Source organism: Leptodactylus fuscus, chromosome 1 (assembly GCF_031893055.1).
Source record: "Leptodactylus fuscus isolate aLepFus1 chromosome 1, aLepFus1.hap2, whole genome shotgun sequence".
Taxonomy (NCBI): Eukaryota; Metazoa; Chordata; class Amphibia; order Anura; family Leptodactylidae; genus Leptodactylus; species Leptodactylus fuscus.
In genome coordinates, this window is record NC_134265.1 from 28161274 (window position 1) to 28178797 (window position 17524).

At 43.2% G+C, this 17524-nt stretch overlaps 1 protein-coding gene and 1 long non-coding RNA gene across 4 annotated transcripts in view; both read right to left on the reverse strand.

Annotated features, from left to right (window-relative positions):
• DYM (dymeclin) overlaps nt 1–17524 on the reverse strand; it is a 232536-nt gene that overhangs the window by 103407 nt on the left and 111605 nt on the right. The gene's annotated exons all lie outside the window — the stretch shown is intronic.
• Nucleotides 11430–12376, reverse strand: LOC142191962 (uncharacterized). 2 transcript variants are annotated; one of them, XR_012714987.1, is made up of 4 exons: nt 12277–12376; nt 11993–12094; nt 11773–11874; nt 11430–11615 (listed from the first exon to the last, which is right to left on the reverse strand). It is a non-coding gene; the product is annotated as an uncharacterized LOC142191962 (long non-coding RNA). The 2 variants fall into 2 exon arrangements; XR_012714986.1 differs by lacking the exon at nt 12277–12376 and having other exon boundaries at nt 11993–12095.

Genomic DNA, 17524 nt, shown 5'->3' on the forward strand with positions numbered 1-17524 from the left:
AACGGAGGAATCGTTTGCAAAGTGCAAAGCTTCAGGACTTCGTAAAGTACCTAGGACGGTGAGCCACGCTTACAGCTATCAGCTGCACGAGTAGACGGAAGCCTGTGTGCGGAACGTCTGTGTGAGAGCAGAGGAATTTTGGCCTTGACAGCACAGTGCATACAGAAGATCGTGTAACTGAGTGAGTATGGAGTTCATTGTTTCATATTCTGATAAGAGCAAGCTAGATTTTAAGTATGTAAGTAGTCATACTAATGCACAGCTTTGGTCTAGTTTATACACTCAGTGTGAGGAAGAAAATCAGCGATTAGATAAGAAATTTATTTGTGTTGATAGGTTGCAAAAGAAATTAAGGAATGTATTGCATATGGTCAGAGTGTACAATTCTTTAGTTATTGAAGAGAAACAGACACACAGGGTATGTGTGAACACTAAAGGCACAAGTAACACTGACACACAGACAGTGGAAGAGGATTATAATGAGTGTTCAGCATGTGAGGTATTAGCCCAACACATTGAGGAGTTGGAGGATCAAATGGAAACTAGGACACAATTAGTTTCAAAATTACGCCAGGATATAAGGAAAATCTCTGCTGCTACAGGTAGTCCCTCCTATATTCCAGAACAAAGCCACGGGAGTACAGAACAGTTAGAAGAGGTAGATCTTAAGAGAAGACGCTTACATGAAAGGGCAGCTAGGTTGACTTTAAAAATCAATGATCAGTTAATGAAAATTGGGAAAGATGTTCCAGCTTACAATGACAAAATGGATGCTTTCCACAATGCAAATACTTTTGAATCGTATACAGATAAATTTAATCTTACTGATGAACAGAAAAATAAGATTTTCAGAGTATGGTTACCTTCTCACATGGCCAAGAGGTTACTGCCGACGCCTGTGGTGAATGAGGACAATGAGGTGATGCATAGTACTGAATCAGATAGATTGAAACAGCTTATATTTTTCACTACTGGAGAATGTGAACCAACAGTAGATATTCTGGATTCTTTGAAGCCAACCTTGGAAGATGATCCTTTTGCTTTCTTAATGAAGTTTGAGCAAGCATACAGGATGGTCTTAGGGATAGATGAGGGTGAAGAACCTTCAGCTATGATAAAGGCATTTGTAAAGAAGTTTAAATATTTGGATCCAGTATCATTACGAATTGCCTCAGAAAAACTTGCTTTATATGATGCAGCAATGTTCATTGACCACATCAGAAGGTCATTGAAGCAAACAAGCACAAAGGCAAAGATTTCTGCTGTCCAGAATAAAGTAAATAAGCAATCAGTCAATGCAAATCAGGACAGTCAAACTAATTCCAGGACTGCACCTGTTCCTAAAAAAAGTATTGCTCCAAAGCCAAAAAGGAAAGGAACTTGGGAGAGAGGTCAGATGTCTTGTTATCATTGTGGTAAAGTGGGACATTTAAAATGGCAGTGTAAAAGTTTCCTTAGAGAGACCCAGAATATAGGGAAAGAGAATGGTCTAGTGCCCACTGCACCTCCTCCTCTTCAGAGGAAAGAGAATCTCCCTATGCATCTCTAATCCGGCAAATTAGGGAAATATCAATACAGGGATCAAAAGGGAGGTCACGCGTCATGATTGACAGAGATGATGGTCTGTTAGGATCAGCATGACTAGAAAAGATTCCAACCTCTCGACCCTTGGAATATGTAGCCCCAGTATTTTTGGATGAATGTGGAAGACCTTTTGTAACAGGATCTCTTCAAGGGGAAAAGATCACGTTCCTCATAGACACTGGAGCTCAACTGAGTGTCACAAATAAGCTTCAGATCCCATCCAAAAATGCACCTGTTTGTACAATTGTAGGCTTCAATGGTCGTGGGGGGGTGTCAGCCACATTGATATCTGATGTTAAGTTTGAAATTCCTGGACATTTGGAGACGAGCATTGATATTTGGCATTGTCCTAATTCAGAGAACATCTTAGGGACTGATGTAATGAACAAACGAGGTTGGATTATTGATTTGGGAAACAAGGTGATTTGGAAGGATGTTGATGGTTCTAAACCGGTACTGATTGATCCAAGTGAATACAGCAAGGTTGGAACTATTTGCTTAACAGATGTTATTCCTTCTGATCATGTTTGGCCTGACACTGGTGGTGATGTACAGTTAAAGGAAATTGTAGAAAGTATTCCTTCTTTGTGGGCACAGTACAGGAATGAAGTAGGTACAATGAAAGATGTACTTGTGAACATAGAGGGTAGGGATCCACCAGCCCAAAAACAGTACAAATTGCCTCCAGAATCAATAGGTCCAATGTCTAAGATTATTGAGGAGTTGCTTCAGCAGGGTGTCATACGGAAAGCAAACTCTGTGACAAACAATCCATTATGGTGTGTCTTGAAACCTGATGGTTCATATCGTATGCTTTTGGATTTAAGGCTTTTGAACAAATATACGCCTAATGTAGCTCCAATTGTTGCTGACACACATGATTTGTTGGGACAACTAGATGCAAAAGCGAATTATTTCTCGGTCTTGGATATTAGCAATGGATTTTTTAGCATAGAATTGGAAAAGAGTTGTCAATACAAGTTTGCTTTTACATTTCTGGATGAACAGTATGTGTTCTGTAGATTGCCTCAGGGTGCCCATTTGTCACCTAGCATATTTCATCAAGCACTAGCAAAAGTGTTGGGAAGGAGTTCACATCAGAAATATATCAAACAGTTTGTTGATGATATTTTGGTGGCCACAGAAGACAGGGAAACACATTTGGAAGTTTTAGCGGAATTGTTTACCTTGTTGCACGAAGCAGGTCTAAAATTGAACACAAAGAAGTGTAAACTGATGCAACGTGAAGTGAAATATCTGGGGATCCTAATTAAACCAGGAAAGAGAATGCCTCTCCAGGACAGGGTTGCAGCTGTTGCTTCACTTCCCATTCCAATGTCACATAAGGATCTCAGACACTTTTTGGGCATTGTGAATTTTTCCAGAGAATTCATTGAGGGATTTGCTGAAAAGGCAAAGCCTTTATATGATCTCTTGAAAAAGAGCCATGATGATTCCTTTGGTCCATGGACAGACCGGGAACAAAAGGCATTTGAACAATTGAAGTTAGCTTTGCAAACAGCTCCAGCCTTGTCAACTGTGGAAGCATCAGCTCCATTTGCTTTGCAGGTACATACGTCAGAAGTTGCTGTTACATCTGTGTTGTTGCAATTGCAGTCAGGGGAATGGAGAATTTTGGGATATTTCTCAAAACTCCTTACTCCGGTGGAAAAAGGGTTCGAAACTTGTGCGAGACATCTGATGGGAGTGTATTTTGCTGTAAAAGCAACTGAACACATTGTTGGCTTTAACAAATTAATTTTGCAGACGCCGCACTCCACATTAAAACTTCTCCTTGAGAAAAATATTCCAGGTGTATCTCATCAAAGATTTGCACATTGGTTGTTGACTCTGTCTCCAAAACAACTTGAAGTTGACCACAAAGCCAAGTATGTACTTCCCCAATTGATGCAGTACGAGGGTCAGGCACATGAATGCTTACACACATTTCAGGAGACATACATTTCAATGTTCAGAAGAGAAGCAGAAAAGACTGACGAAGCAGTTTTTGTGGATGGATCACGGTTTTTCAATGAAGGACATTACTGTTCAGGGTATTCTATCTGGTATCCTGAAAGAGGATATGCAATCCAGCACAAGTTACCAGGACACTATTCAGCTCAGAGAGCAGAGTTAGAAGCTGTCAGGACAGTGTTGGAGATTGATGAAAAGGAGAACAGAAGTCCTTTGGTCATTTACAGTGATAGCTCTTATGTGGTTCGGTCTTTGACAGATTACCTACCAGTGTGGGAAAAAAGAGGCTTTGTTGATTCATCAAACAAAGTGTTGGTGCACAGTGATACTCTAAAAAGAATTGTTGAATTAGCTGCAAAGAATCCAAAAGGATATGCAATTGTCAAAGTCCCAGCACATAAGAAAGGAAACCATGAGCTAGTAGTAGGAAATTCTACTGCAGATGCATTAGCAAAAGAGGCCGCTTTAACAGGAGCAGAGGTCCTCGAACCTGAACAATTGAAAGCCTTACCAGCTAGGAAAACAGACACGCATTTGCCTTCTTTTGCAGAGGAACAAGCAAAGGATCAATCCCTTGCAGTTTCTCAGGTTGATCCAAAACCTCCCTTTGTTTGTGAAAACGGGGTTTTGTGTCATGACTATAACGGGGAATTGCGTCCTGTTGTGCCAGAGCATTTACAAACTGAATTCACCCGATACAATCATGAGAGCTTAGGTCATTTGGGTCAGCAAAAGTTGCTGGAAGTTCTTAAAGGAAAGTTTTATTGGGACAAAATGGAGGAAACTGTACAAAATGTTGTTCAGTCATGTCTCATTTGTGCTCAAGTGAACCCTCGACCTAAAGGACAAAAACCTCCACTCCAAAGAATTGCACCTGCAGATGGTCCATGGTCTACATTGCAGATTGATTACATAGGTCCATTGCCTACAGGTAAACATGGACTCAGGTATGCATTGGTGGTGGTAGATGTGTTCTCAAAATGGGTAGAAGTTTTACCAGTCAGGAAAGATGATGCTTTGTCTACAGCTAGAGCATTGGTAAATCATGTGTTTTGTACTTGGGGGATCCCAAGAATGATCACTTCCGACAGAGGAAGTCACTTTACTGGACAAATAATGCAAACAGTTTGTGGTATTCTAGGAGTACAGCAACAATTCCATGTTCCTTATCATCCACAATCTGCAGGTATAGTGGAAAGAATGAACCGAACAATAAAATCCAGGATTGCAAAAATGTTGTTGGATAAAGGAAATACATGGGTTGATGCAATACCATTTGTTTTGATGAGTATTCGAGGAACAATTTCCTCTACAACACAATACACTCCTTTTGAATTAATGACAGGAAGAAAAATGCCATTAATATTTCCGCATGAACCATGTTTGTCTACACCCCAAAAAGATGCTATAGCAAGGTCCAGGTGGTTGCAGTTGCTGCAAGAAAACTTACAAACAATTCTTCCACATGCAGCATCTAGAATGCAACGTATGATGCCACCTCACTCTTCAAAGTTTGTCAAAGGTGCATCAGTGATGATTAAAACCTTCAAGAAGAGTGGACCTTGGGAAAGTAATTGGGAAGGTCCCTTTGAAATAATTGATACAATGGGACAAGTGATGATTTTGGTGCAAAGATCACCCAAAGCAGGAAAAAATACTCGCAGACAACAAAAACTGTGGGTACATGTTGATCAGTGTAAATTATATGTTTCAAAATAATGATACTGCTTGTTTTTTTAGGAAATGAACCTTCACAAGGAACTACATCTCCTTGAGGAAAGAGACAGATCAAAGGTTCATCGCAGTCAATATAGAAGTCTCAGAAGATGCTATTTGGTGGGAACTTTCCTTCTGATATGCACTCTGGCTGCCGTTTTGATGAAAGACGCGTTACAGAGTGGAAACAACGGGAGTGACCAAATAAAGGAGGTGGATTTACTACCACGGAAAACAAGAGACTATACACTAGAACACTTGCTTAAAGAACGCTTGAAAGATTATTCAAAGGACATTACAGGACATTTATGTTTGGGTTATGGTGCAAAATGTTGTATTGAAATATACTACACACACGACACAAACATTATGTTAAGTGCTAAAGCAGGACCTAAACAGAAACAAACCCATTTACAGGGAACCTATACACATAATGACAAAACAGGTTCATGGGAATGCACACCAACAGAGGTATTATTTTGGAGTGTAGAAATAATAGGTAATGAAACTGCCAAGTGGTCAGGTGATATCACAAATAATATGATAGCATCAGGAAAAATGGGCAGATCTAAAACGGAAATCTGGTTCCACACTCAAAGTTATGTAAAAATATTGGATCCAGAATATCTCCCTTCTATGAGTAAGGGTAATGAAGACTGGGTGAAGACCTGGAACTTCGAAATAGCAAGAGAACCTGTTAAAGTGAGAATAGCAATTGATCTCACTATGACTAATAATTTACCACTTGAAGTAAGAGTTAATCCACAAAGAATTGAAATCCTAGAGGGAAGAAATCCTTTTACTCTGGAATGTAGCACGAAATTAGAGTTACCACCTGAATCATTGTTAACATGGAAAAAAGATGGACTATTTTTAGGAAGTTTTTCTAATGGTCCAACAAATGTAATTCATAGGGGTTTATATGGGAATGTTAAGTGGGTAGACCAGAAATTTATTCTGTACCAAGGAAACCCAGCTCCTAAGGATTCAGGGGTATACGAGTGCTGTGGAACAAGTATTAACAATCAGAAGCAATGTGCTACTGTAAATATTAATATTTCTTCAGTTACAGATAGAATTTGCACAGGAGTCAAATTCAATCCATCAAGTCCTTTCCAGATTAACCATTTTCAATCTAAGCCTCTTTTGAGGAATGGTACATTTATGACCATGGTATGGACATTTAACATGTCAGATTGGAAAATTTCCTCAAGATATCCCCAATGTAAACAACACCTAGTAAATATGGAACAAGGGATCGAACAATGGTTCGGTAACAGTAGATCAAAACCCATAAGAAACAAAAGAGGTGTTGTGGAAGGTATTTTAGGAGGAATTGGGACTGTTGGGAGTTTAATAAATGGTATGAATATAAACTCTCTGAGATCAGATTTAGAGACAATTGGTTATCTAGGAAAGAAAGGAGTGAAAGTCCAGAAGAGTCTAAATCAGCTTCTGGAAAAAATGGTTGTTAATTCTGTGACTGTATTAGGATCATCAGTGTCACATCTTCAGGATGCAACTCTAGCATTAATGAGCAGTGAACAGGAAACGCAAGTAGCCAGAGCATGTCTGGAAATTCAAGTTGAATATTCCACTAACCTAAAGATGATGGCTCAGGCTTTACAAAGTGGTATAACTCCATTGGGTTTATTAAGAAATTTACCTGTAATATACAATTTTAGTTTGGATCATACAGAGTTATGGGTAAACAAGTGGTTGGGATGTAAACAAAATGTATGTATTGGAACATCATTAATCCCAACATCTGGACAAGAGCAAGTTTTGGTTCCAGTAACTTCTTTAGGGGTTCCTGTAAGTAATACACAATTAATCCATTATAATTTAGAATTTACAGAGTTTGCGTATAATGGAGCTTCAATTGAGCAAGTAGACCTTTCTTCATGTTTACATTTTTCCTCTAAAGTAGTTTGTTTACCGGAACAAGATAAGACTATCTATCATTCTTGTTTCCATAACCAAAGTACATGTCATGCTAGAATTGAAACTGTACAAAATATACATGATATTGTGACACCAGTTGGCCAAAGAAAAGTATGTATACAAATTATGTCGGAAAAAGAAAAGGTTTCAGCATTTTATCCTTCATGTGTATATGCTGAAAACCTGACTAGAGGATTGTATTGTATTGAAGGAGACGTAAACGCTATAAGGATGAACATGGGAAGATTTAATATATCCTCCATAGCGAGCAGTTATTTGAGAACCCTTCCAGTGCAATATAATCTATCTCAAGTTGATAAATTTCCATGGAAAATGTGGACAGAAGAAATTGTAAAAGATAAAGGTCTATTAGATGCTCTAACAAGACAGTTAAAAGTGGCTGAAATTGTGTTTAAACATCAGCAAGGTCAACTAGATGATATAGAACATGAATGGAGTACCATGTCAGGATCATCCTGGTGGGGAAAATTTAAGAAATCGGTCGATGTTTGGTCAAAGTCATCAGCAAAAATGGCAGTTGGAAATGTATTATCTAATCCTATTGTTATTATATTTATGTTTGTAGTGGTGTGTATATTGTATCAGATATTTATAATGTGTAGAATCAAGAGAATATACACTCAGGTAAAAAAGGAAATTGGAAAAGGAGACAAAATTTTACAAGAAATGTTAAAAAGAACTCAACAAGCTAGTTCCATCATTAACATTGAGTCAAAGAAAGAACATGCTGATAAAATGTTATCACATGGCCTGTGAATGAATGTGATACGATTGGTGAGTAAATGAGTTAGAGTAGGGAAATTATGATTAGAAAAATGTATATCTAATCATAATCAGGGGGAAATGTTAAATCTCATAATTTGCTGAACTTAGAGTGTGAGTGGAGAAGGTCATGGAGTAGCATTTGTGTCCAGCATGTCATCCTTGACAGATGAAGGGGCTAGTGGAATGTTGGGTGGAGGTAGAAGAAGTCTCGTTACTAACAACAATACGTCAGTGTAGCCAAACTTAGGGCTATGGTCAAACAAGGAACGATCCGGAGTACATGGAAGGATCATACCTACACCTTTCCTTATGGGGAAAAAACTTGGATGAGGGTAAAGCATCCTCAGCCTTTATAAGCAGGCTTTGGTAACATGGAGGTAGAGCACTAACTCCACCTTCATACCAGCTCTCACTCTCTTCATATTGACACTTGTTATTTGTCATGCATATTCTATGTTCTTTTAACTTTGTTTAATTTTTGGACTGTAACCTATCTATTCGTTTGAATTAAACCTTCGTTTGCTGTTTTAACCACAAATTGGATTGGACTCCAGCCGCTTCTTGGTATCACCGAAGTACACCTCTTGTCTCATCAGTCAAGTGGTGTGGGACGTTATTTAACAGCTCCATAGTGGCACATACACAGTACAATCTGCTCCACTGTGGCACATACACAGTACAATTTGCTCCACAGTGACCCATATACAGTACAATCTGTTCCACAGATGGGTGCCCACAAAGAGGACTCTGAGTTCCACCTCTGGCACGCGTGCCATAGGTTTACCATCCCAGCTTTAGGTTCTGTTCAGTCCATAATATAGGTATAAACCCAAATTGTATGACAACACTATATTGCCATATTCTATGTGACTGTAGTAGTCACCAGGGAAGTAACAATGGTACCCCACTAGCACTCCGGCCCACTAGACCCTAAGCACAGAATACATTTAAGGGCTATCCTGGATGATGATCTTGAATGCTGTGACCTCTTCACTCCTTACCAAGCACAGCGCCATACATCGTATAGTGGCTGTGCTTGGTATTGCAGCTCAGTCCCATCCATTTGAATAGGACTGAGATGCAGCATGGTTAAGTGACTGATGTATGTGACATCACTATCGTGTGAATAGGAAGCGGTAATCAATATCACAGTCCTGAAAAGCCCCTTTAATAAGGGCTCACTCTACAGAGACTGGAGTACCCTATTCTGTAGCACTTACCTTATCTCAGTTGCCCCCTCCCCCACGCAGAAAGAGCCCCTCTGTTGATGCACTGCACCATCTACTGGCGGATTACCATATGGCATTGCAACAATCCCCTGCTAAGCCCCCCTCTGTTATGACTGGGGGTACCCTCCCATTAATTGGGGCTCAATATTTCAAGACTGCAGTTGACTACATTGACTACAGACCTGCTCCGACCACTTGTCACATCTCTTCCCCGCTCCTCTGGGCAACTGATACAAAGTGCAATACTTCTCAGCAGAGGGCGACAATGAGAAAGATGATCCCGCTGCATGAAACCTGTACTGCCTCCAGAGGCAATGATGGGAATTGCATGCCAATCATTAACCCAGTTTTACCATATGATTTAGAAACATTCCATGTTAATAATATCCTTTAATATTGTCCTTTAATAAGGTGAATTAAGACCTCCACCCACGACAGCTCTTATTCTAAACCTTTACCCAGGACACAATGTCGGGCAGCAGGATCTGGAATAGATGGCTCCCCTACGACGACTGCAGCGAGTTCTGACATGACACCACCAACCCCCCCAGCCCTAGTTCAAAGCGAAGAGAATGGCACAAGTTTGTAGACGCTCCAATTTTCCATGCAAGACTGACTGATTCATCGGAATAAGCCCTCTAAACAGAGTGTTTACCAAGGGAGGGGAGCCGCGTCTTGTAGTGTCTCCCGGATCATCCCCTCCGCTGGCACACATCGGCCCCGGCACAGCAGACAGACAGTGCCACCTTACGATACGCAGGAAGCTGATCAGCTTAGAAGATTTCTGAGGGCACAACTGGGTCACGGGGAGTCTAATGCTGCCACCAGACGTCTGTCTTTTTCATATTTATGAGGACGCCAAGTGCTGGGTTAAATCTGCTGCTACAGAAGCGGATCATGACAATGGATACGCTGTGCTGTGCAATGATCCCTAAGCTTTCACTTCCAAAAAAATAAATACATTTTTTACATCCTAATCAGGCAGAACATTTACAAGTCAGCCATGCTGTCTCTGCCCTTTACAGACGCCCAATTGTCCTCGGTAATGCCATGTCCGTCCTCTGTTCATCCGAAGAGAATCCAGACACCGAGCCCTTTATCTGAAGCACTTGGGCTGTACAGAATGTGTAAGAAACACAAGTCCCTGTGCCAGCTTGGTAGTGCCGTATGATCAGCCTGGCGTCAGTAGGGAGCTGAGCGAGCAGAGATAACACAACAGTGAGAACATAACTAAGACGTATTTGCTAGAACACTATGGTTGCCATGCAGAGACCTCTGGGCGGGGATCTCCAATTACTTCTGATGGATGAGCCCACTATGGTCCCCATGGGTCTAGGGAGAGAGCAGTGAGTTAAGTCCTTCTAAGTACTCACCACTCCTAGGCCCCTGGTCCCTCTCTTTGCTGCAGCGATGCTATGGCGTGGTGTGTATTGGTGCATACAGCACCTTAGCACCATTGCCTGGAGCAGAGAGGGGTGCTGAGAAGAGCCATACTCACTGCTCACCCCCTGAGCATTATACTGAATGGGGAGGGGGGCACAGGAATTGTTTTGTGTGGGTGCTGGGGCATTGGGGGTTTAGGCACAATTATGGGCCAATATATTGTATGGGGTTAACAAAGAGGGCAACTTACAGAATGGCGTTTAAAAATTTTACCTTTAGGGTTTGAAGACTGCCAAAAACTTGAGTGAAGGGATTTATTTTTAAAATGGGGCTATTTTTTTTTTTTTTTTTAAGCTATTGATAAGTCACTTATTCATTTCTCTTTTTAATTTTCTCTTAATTTTCTCCTGCCTTCAGAAAGTTAGATCCATAGCTGCCTCCATGCTGTCCTCTTCCTATCTCCATACAAGAACTGCGCTCACCTCCATACTAGCCTCCACCTCTCATCTCTACACCATCAGACCTACGCTCGCCTCCATACCACCAACCCAACGCTCGCCTCCATATTATCCTTCACCTCTCATCTCTAATACCACCAAACCAACGCTCACCTCCATATTATCCCCCCCCACCTCATCTCTAACACCACCAAACCAACGCTCGTCTCCATCTCTCATCTCTAATACCACCAAACCAACACTCATCTCCATATTACCCTCCACCTCTCATCTCCATACCCTCAGACCGACGCTTGCCTCCATTATATCCTTCCTCAACCATCTCCATACCAAAAGACCTAAGCTCGCATCCATCTCTCATCTCTATACCACCAGACCTGCACTCAGCTGCATGCTATCCTCCATGTCTAGTCTCTATACCACCAGACCTGAAGCTCACCTCCATGCTATCGTTCCTCTACTATCTCCATACCCTCAGACCTACGTTCTCCTCCATACTATCCTCCACCTCTCGTCTCTATACCACCAGACCTGCACTCACCTCCATGTCTAGTCTCTATACCACCAAACCTGCACTCACCTCCATGTCTAGTCTCTATACCACCAGACCTGCACTCACCTCCATGTCTAGTCTCTATACCACCAGACCTGCACTCACCTCCATGTCTAGTCTCTATACCACCAGACCTGAAGCTTACCTCCATGTTATTGTTCTTCTCCTATCTCCATACCCTCAGACCTACGTTCTCCTCCATACTATCCCCCACCTCTCGTCTCTATACCACCAGACCTGCACTCACCTCCATCTCTAGTCTCTATACCACCAGACCTGCACTCACCTCCACCTCTCGTCTCTATACCACCAGACCTTCACTCACCTCCATCTCTAGTCTCTATACCACCAGACTTGAAGCTCACCTCCATGCTATCGTTCCTCTACTATCTCCATACCCTCAGACCTACTTTCTCCTCCATACTATCCTCCACCTCTCGTCTCTATACCACCAGACCTGCACTCACCTCCATGTCTAGTCTCTATACCACCAGACCTGTACTCACCTCCATCTCTAGTCTCTATACCACCAGACCTGAAGCTTACCTCCATGTTATCGTTCCTCTACTATCTCCATACCCTCAGACCTACGTTCTCCTCCATACTATCCCCCACCTCTCGTCTCTATACCACCAGACCTGAAGCTCACCTCCATGCTATCGTTCCTCTACTATCTCCATACCCTCAGACCTACGTTCTCCTCCATACTATCCACCATCTCTCGTCCCTATACCACCAGACCTGCGCTCGCCTCCACATTATTCTCACACTCTCATCTCTATCTCCTAGTTACTTGATCCGTGGGAAAGCAGTAAAACTAATACAGGAGAATAATGGCGGCTCAGCACATTTCAGACAAAAATCTATTTCGTCAGCAATCCTTGGAGATGTGTGAATCCTTCCTCACCAGTGTCTAGGGCTTGCCAAACCAACTTTCCCCAGTTTTACAGAAAAACAGGACTTAGCACTTTTCCTTGCCGTACATTATAGTACGGTGCAAGGCGTCACAATGAACGTCAGGCGAGAAGTCGGCTTACTCAGAAAGCCCACATGCCATTTACCTGCTGCCAAAGGTCTACGGCCATTTCTCATTTTTGTTTTCCCAAAATACAAGGTGGAGGGAAAATGAATTAGCTCAATGAACTGACTGGCAGGACATGATAAGAAAGACCTGTCATGGAACCAGCCTGGGGTCAATACTGTCATCTTACAGGGGCTGGGATAAACCGGGTGTGATCACAGCCGGGGGACCCCAAAATCAGGAGACTAGGGATGCTGACATGCACTGTATGAAGGTAGCTTTGGCAATGCCAAATATCTATTTGGACGTGCCAATAAAGCTTGTTTGATTTGATTTGAAGGCAGCAGTGGTCACGTATGTGTGCTAGTACTCTAGTAACACACGGACCCATCTTTGTTCTCATGAGCAGCCCAATAATCTTGCATTTAGGGCTGTGACTATATGAGAAGCGGGATCTTACCTCTCCGTTTCAGAGGTGTAGCTATAAGGCATGCAGGCCCTGGAGCCTCAGAGGGACACCAGCAATGGAGGCCCCATTACCTATTTTGCATTGGATCCCAGGCACGGAGGCGTACAGTCACTCCCATCCCTGGTGCTATTTTAGAAGTGTGATGGCCCCATTAGCAGTCACCCATGTAGTTTAAGCCTAAGCAATTGCAGCACGTGTCTGAACGGGCCCTAAAGCGTCCCACAACGCCCCCACATAAGTCCATATTTACCTGCAAAAAAAAGAAGAAAAAAAAAAAGTGTAAACACGGGACGTATAATGGAGGAGAACACCGCACAATAAACCTTTGAACGTGAAAGGACTTAAATGAGGCCTATAAAGGCTTCCGCAGCGCCCCCTCCAAACAATGAGTGTGACAGGAACGGCGTGTCACGGCGTAGAGCCCTTATTAATGTCGTGGCGGACGAGGGGGTGAGCGGCTCTTACACGCACAATGCAGGACTATTTTTTAGGTGTAAGAGGGCATAACAAATACAAGGAGGGGAGAAGTGGCCGAGGAATGAAAACACGCTGATGGATGTGTGTGCACAGCGAGGATTAAGCTGCGGCCCCGCTGCCGGGGACATAAATCATGGCAGGGTTCACGTCTGGCTGCTTTTGTGAGGAGTGTTTATTCGTGGATTGTTGGTGACTCAAACACCGTCCATTACTGTCTAATGCTGTCATTAGGGTTATGGGCAGAAAGTTTTAACCCCCCACCCCATTGTAGCACTTCCCCTTCCCCCAGGACTTCACACATATCAACCAATGGATGGACAAAGGTCAAGGGCACATATGTCAAACTTCTCCTGATGGAGGCCAATAGAGAGGCTATTCAGCCTCCAATGGGTTGGTTATAGGTCGGAGTATGTTTTGCGCTGCTCTATACTGTATACTATATATCATAGAGTTATAGGGGTTTTTTTTATCCATAGGTGACAGATATCACTGCATATCTATTCAGCATGACCTGTCAGAGGTATACACCACCATGTCCAATGTACTGTACACCTCCGACCAAAATGGCCCAATAAGGTCAAACCTATGGGCTCCAAGACCCTGCCGCCTATCCACTGCCTACGTCCTCCCCCATGGGGCCTGTCAGACTATAGTAAAGCAGGTAACCATCTTGGAAAAAGCAAGAAGAGGGAGGAGGAAGAGCGACCTGGCGGGGCCCAGTGCTGGTTTTGATCCTGCGACCCTGGGTCCAACGAGCGTGAATCCTCCGGATCCGGCATCATAAAACAAGTAAAATAAAACTGCCTGGACGACCCCTTTAAATAATAACTTGTATTTCCTGGTGTCTGCAGGGACCCAAACCCATAAAACCTGCCTGAATCTCTCCTGAAATTCTGCAAAGTTAAAGAGAAATTCACACTCAGCTCTGCTACATCAGTTGTGATACAGCGCGTTTCCAGCACATTCATGGGTGGAATCAATATCTGCGGCGTGAGTTCACACTCGGATACTTTGCTACAAGTTTCTGAAATGTGGCCATGCTCGGCGTAGCTGTCACAATGGCAGAAACGTAAGTCCATAAGATATCAATTTGTTGGCGTGAGCACCGCAGGGAGACAAAACTACTCTCTTTTCAAAGGAAAAGCCCCTTCCTGAGTAATGAGATCAGTATGTTGGCATGCTCAGCCACAATCTCTAATCTAAATTGAGCAGAAAGAATACAAGTAATGACAGGCTGTAATCCAGGCAAACCATTACACTTAAGATTGAGGCGAGTCAGGCCCGGACTGGCCCAGGAAGAAGCTACAGAAACACCAGGTAAGAGCCTTCCAGCAACATCCCTGACTGGCCCAGTGCAGCAGCGCCCTCTGCTGGACAACGGGGGCACTGAGCGCGCACGTGTAATGGGGTCCCAGCACTGCCAAAAATATTCAGGGACCCTTGTCCGTAATAGAGAAGAGGACCTGTCCCATTTAAAGGGACAGTCGCATAATACACTTTCAGTAAATGTCTATGAAACGGTAAGAAAAGACTGAACAGTCTCCAAAAAGGTGAAGGCCAGATAGAAAGTGTCATATACTACATAAATGGTGGCCATAATAGAATAATAATAATACATTTTATTTCTATAGCGCCAACATATTCCGCAGCGCTGTACAATTTGTAGGGTTCAAATACAGACAGAAAGATACATTACAAAGAAAATCATTTCACACAATGGGACTGAGGGCCCTGCTCACAAGAGCTTACAATCTATGAGGTAGAGGGGGTGACACAAGAGGTAGCAGGGGCGATATTGCTTATACAGAGGTCAGACAATTTTGTAATAGAGGTGACTGTCATTACACAAAACTTTATGAGCCGTCACTAGTCGTGTCCTGTAACATGTGGATGGAGCTTGGACCTATAAAGTTATCCTGAGATGGCATCATATCATGTGGGGAAATGTGGGAGCGGGGACAGAGGAGGGTTAAATTTTGGGGATTCTAATGACGGTACGGAAGGGTTTACATTAGGAATTGTGATAGGCCTGTCTGAAAAGATGTGTCTTTAGTTTGCGCTTGAAGCTGTAGAAATTGGGAGTTAATCTGATTGTCTGGGGTAGAGCATTCCAGAGAAGTGGTGCAGCTCGGGAGAAGTCTTGTATACGAGCGTGGGAGGTTCTGATAATAGAAGATGTAAGTGTTAGGTCATTGAGTGAGCGGAGAACACAGGTTGGGCGGTAGACAGAGATGAGGGAGGAAATGTAGGGAGGTGCGGCATTATGGAGAGCCTTGTGGGGGAGGGGGATAACTTTATATTTTATTCTATAATGAATAGGCAGCCAATGTAGTGACTGGCACAGACCGGAGGCATCGCTGTAGCGTCTAGACTGATAGATGAGCCTGGCCGCTGCATTCAGAATAGATTGTAAAGGGGAGAGTTTAGTGAGGGGAAGACCGATTAGTAAGGAGTTACAGTAGTCAAGGCGAGAATGAATCAGAGAGACAATAAGTGTCTTTAGTGCATCTCTGGTAAGGAAAGGGCGTATTCTGGAGATGTTTTTGAGGTGGCGGTGACACGAACGTGCGAGTGATTCAATATGAGGGGTGAAGGAAAGGTCTGCGTCAAACTTGTCCGTCCAGGGGCTGCCGGATTAGGGGAATTTACTGCATTGCTATAGTTCAGAAGGCGCACTAAGTCTTATAGTACAGTGAGGTGTACAAGGACTTATTAGACTACACATGTCCTGCTAAGAATTCTGGGTAAGGAATATGTAAGCAAGTCCTCCTTGTTGGAAATGGAGAATTTTCTCTAGCGCCACCTTTTGGAAGGCGACTCTCTATACATCAATGCTAGTAGTGTGATCTGGGAATAACACCAAGCCAGAATATCTCCTCCAAAAGGAAAAGACCCATCCACAGACAGCTGTTTTGAGGGGCAGGGTACGGGCTAGCTGGGTGAGGGCTCTGTACCCTCCCTGCTTTGCACTAATGAGGGGCATTCACCCCAAAACAGCTGTCTGTGGAAGGGTCTCATCCTTTTTGGAGGAGATATTCTGGCTTGGCTTTACTCCCACTTCACGCTACTAGCATTGATCTATAGAGAGCTGCCTTCCAAGAGGTGGCGCTAGAGAAAATTCTCCATTTCCACCTAGTAGGCCTTATGTGCATATTCCTTACCCTGCATCTCAATATGTCCATGCACTCCTTGCCCTGACACCGAATTAGCACTTAGTGTGGTGCGGAAGCTGCCGCCGTTGTCTCACCTGACCGCCATGCCACCTACAAGTCTGAGGCTGTGTCGACGGCGCAGATAATCGCCAGGACCGGTTCTCAGGACTTTATTTTTCCTCTCCACATATATAACATACTGTTATCCTGTCACCATTATCTGCGCTTCCTAGAAAACATGCCAAGTATGCAGACAGCCCGCATCCAGATAGCGCGCAGTATCGCCCTATTCATTACACTGCCAGACAGTCGTCTCATGGGAAGCGTCCCCCGAGAGAAAGCTTCACCAGCGCGTTAACCCTTCACATCCACTGCTCAAAAGAGATATACTGGGTCCCTGTAGATTACCCACCCTATAGGACAAACCTAAAAGGTTAGGCTCTGTTCACATCTGCATTTTCCCCAAGGGATCAATCAGACTATGTTTCTCGTCTCCCCCAGGTGAAATGTCACCCGAGAATAATGTTAGCCCCTTATGACGCCGCCATGTCCCTCATCTTCACATCCTTCATCCCTAACTTTTAGGTTTCTATAAGGCCTGAGGATGGTGTATGGAAAAATAACTGTGCATAGCAATACAGATTACCCTGCCATTCAGAGTTTGTAGAAAGCTGAGTGACGCTACTGACAGGCACATCAGAGACACTTGATGTCAGGGGTATTGGCTCTTTAACACTTGCTCCATGTCATTCTCCCATCCCTTACTGTCTGTCCGGTT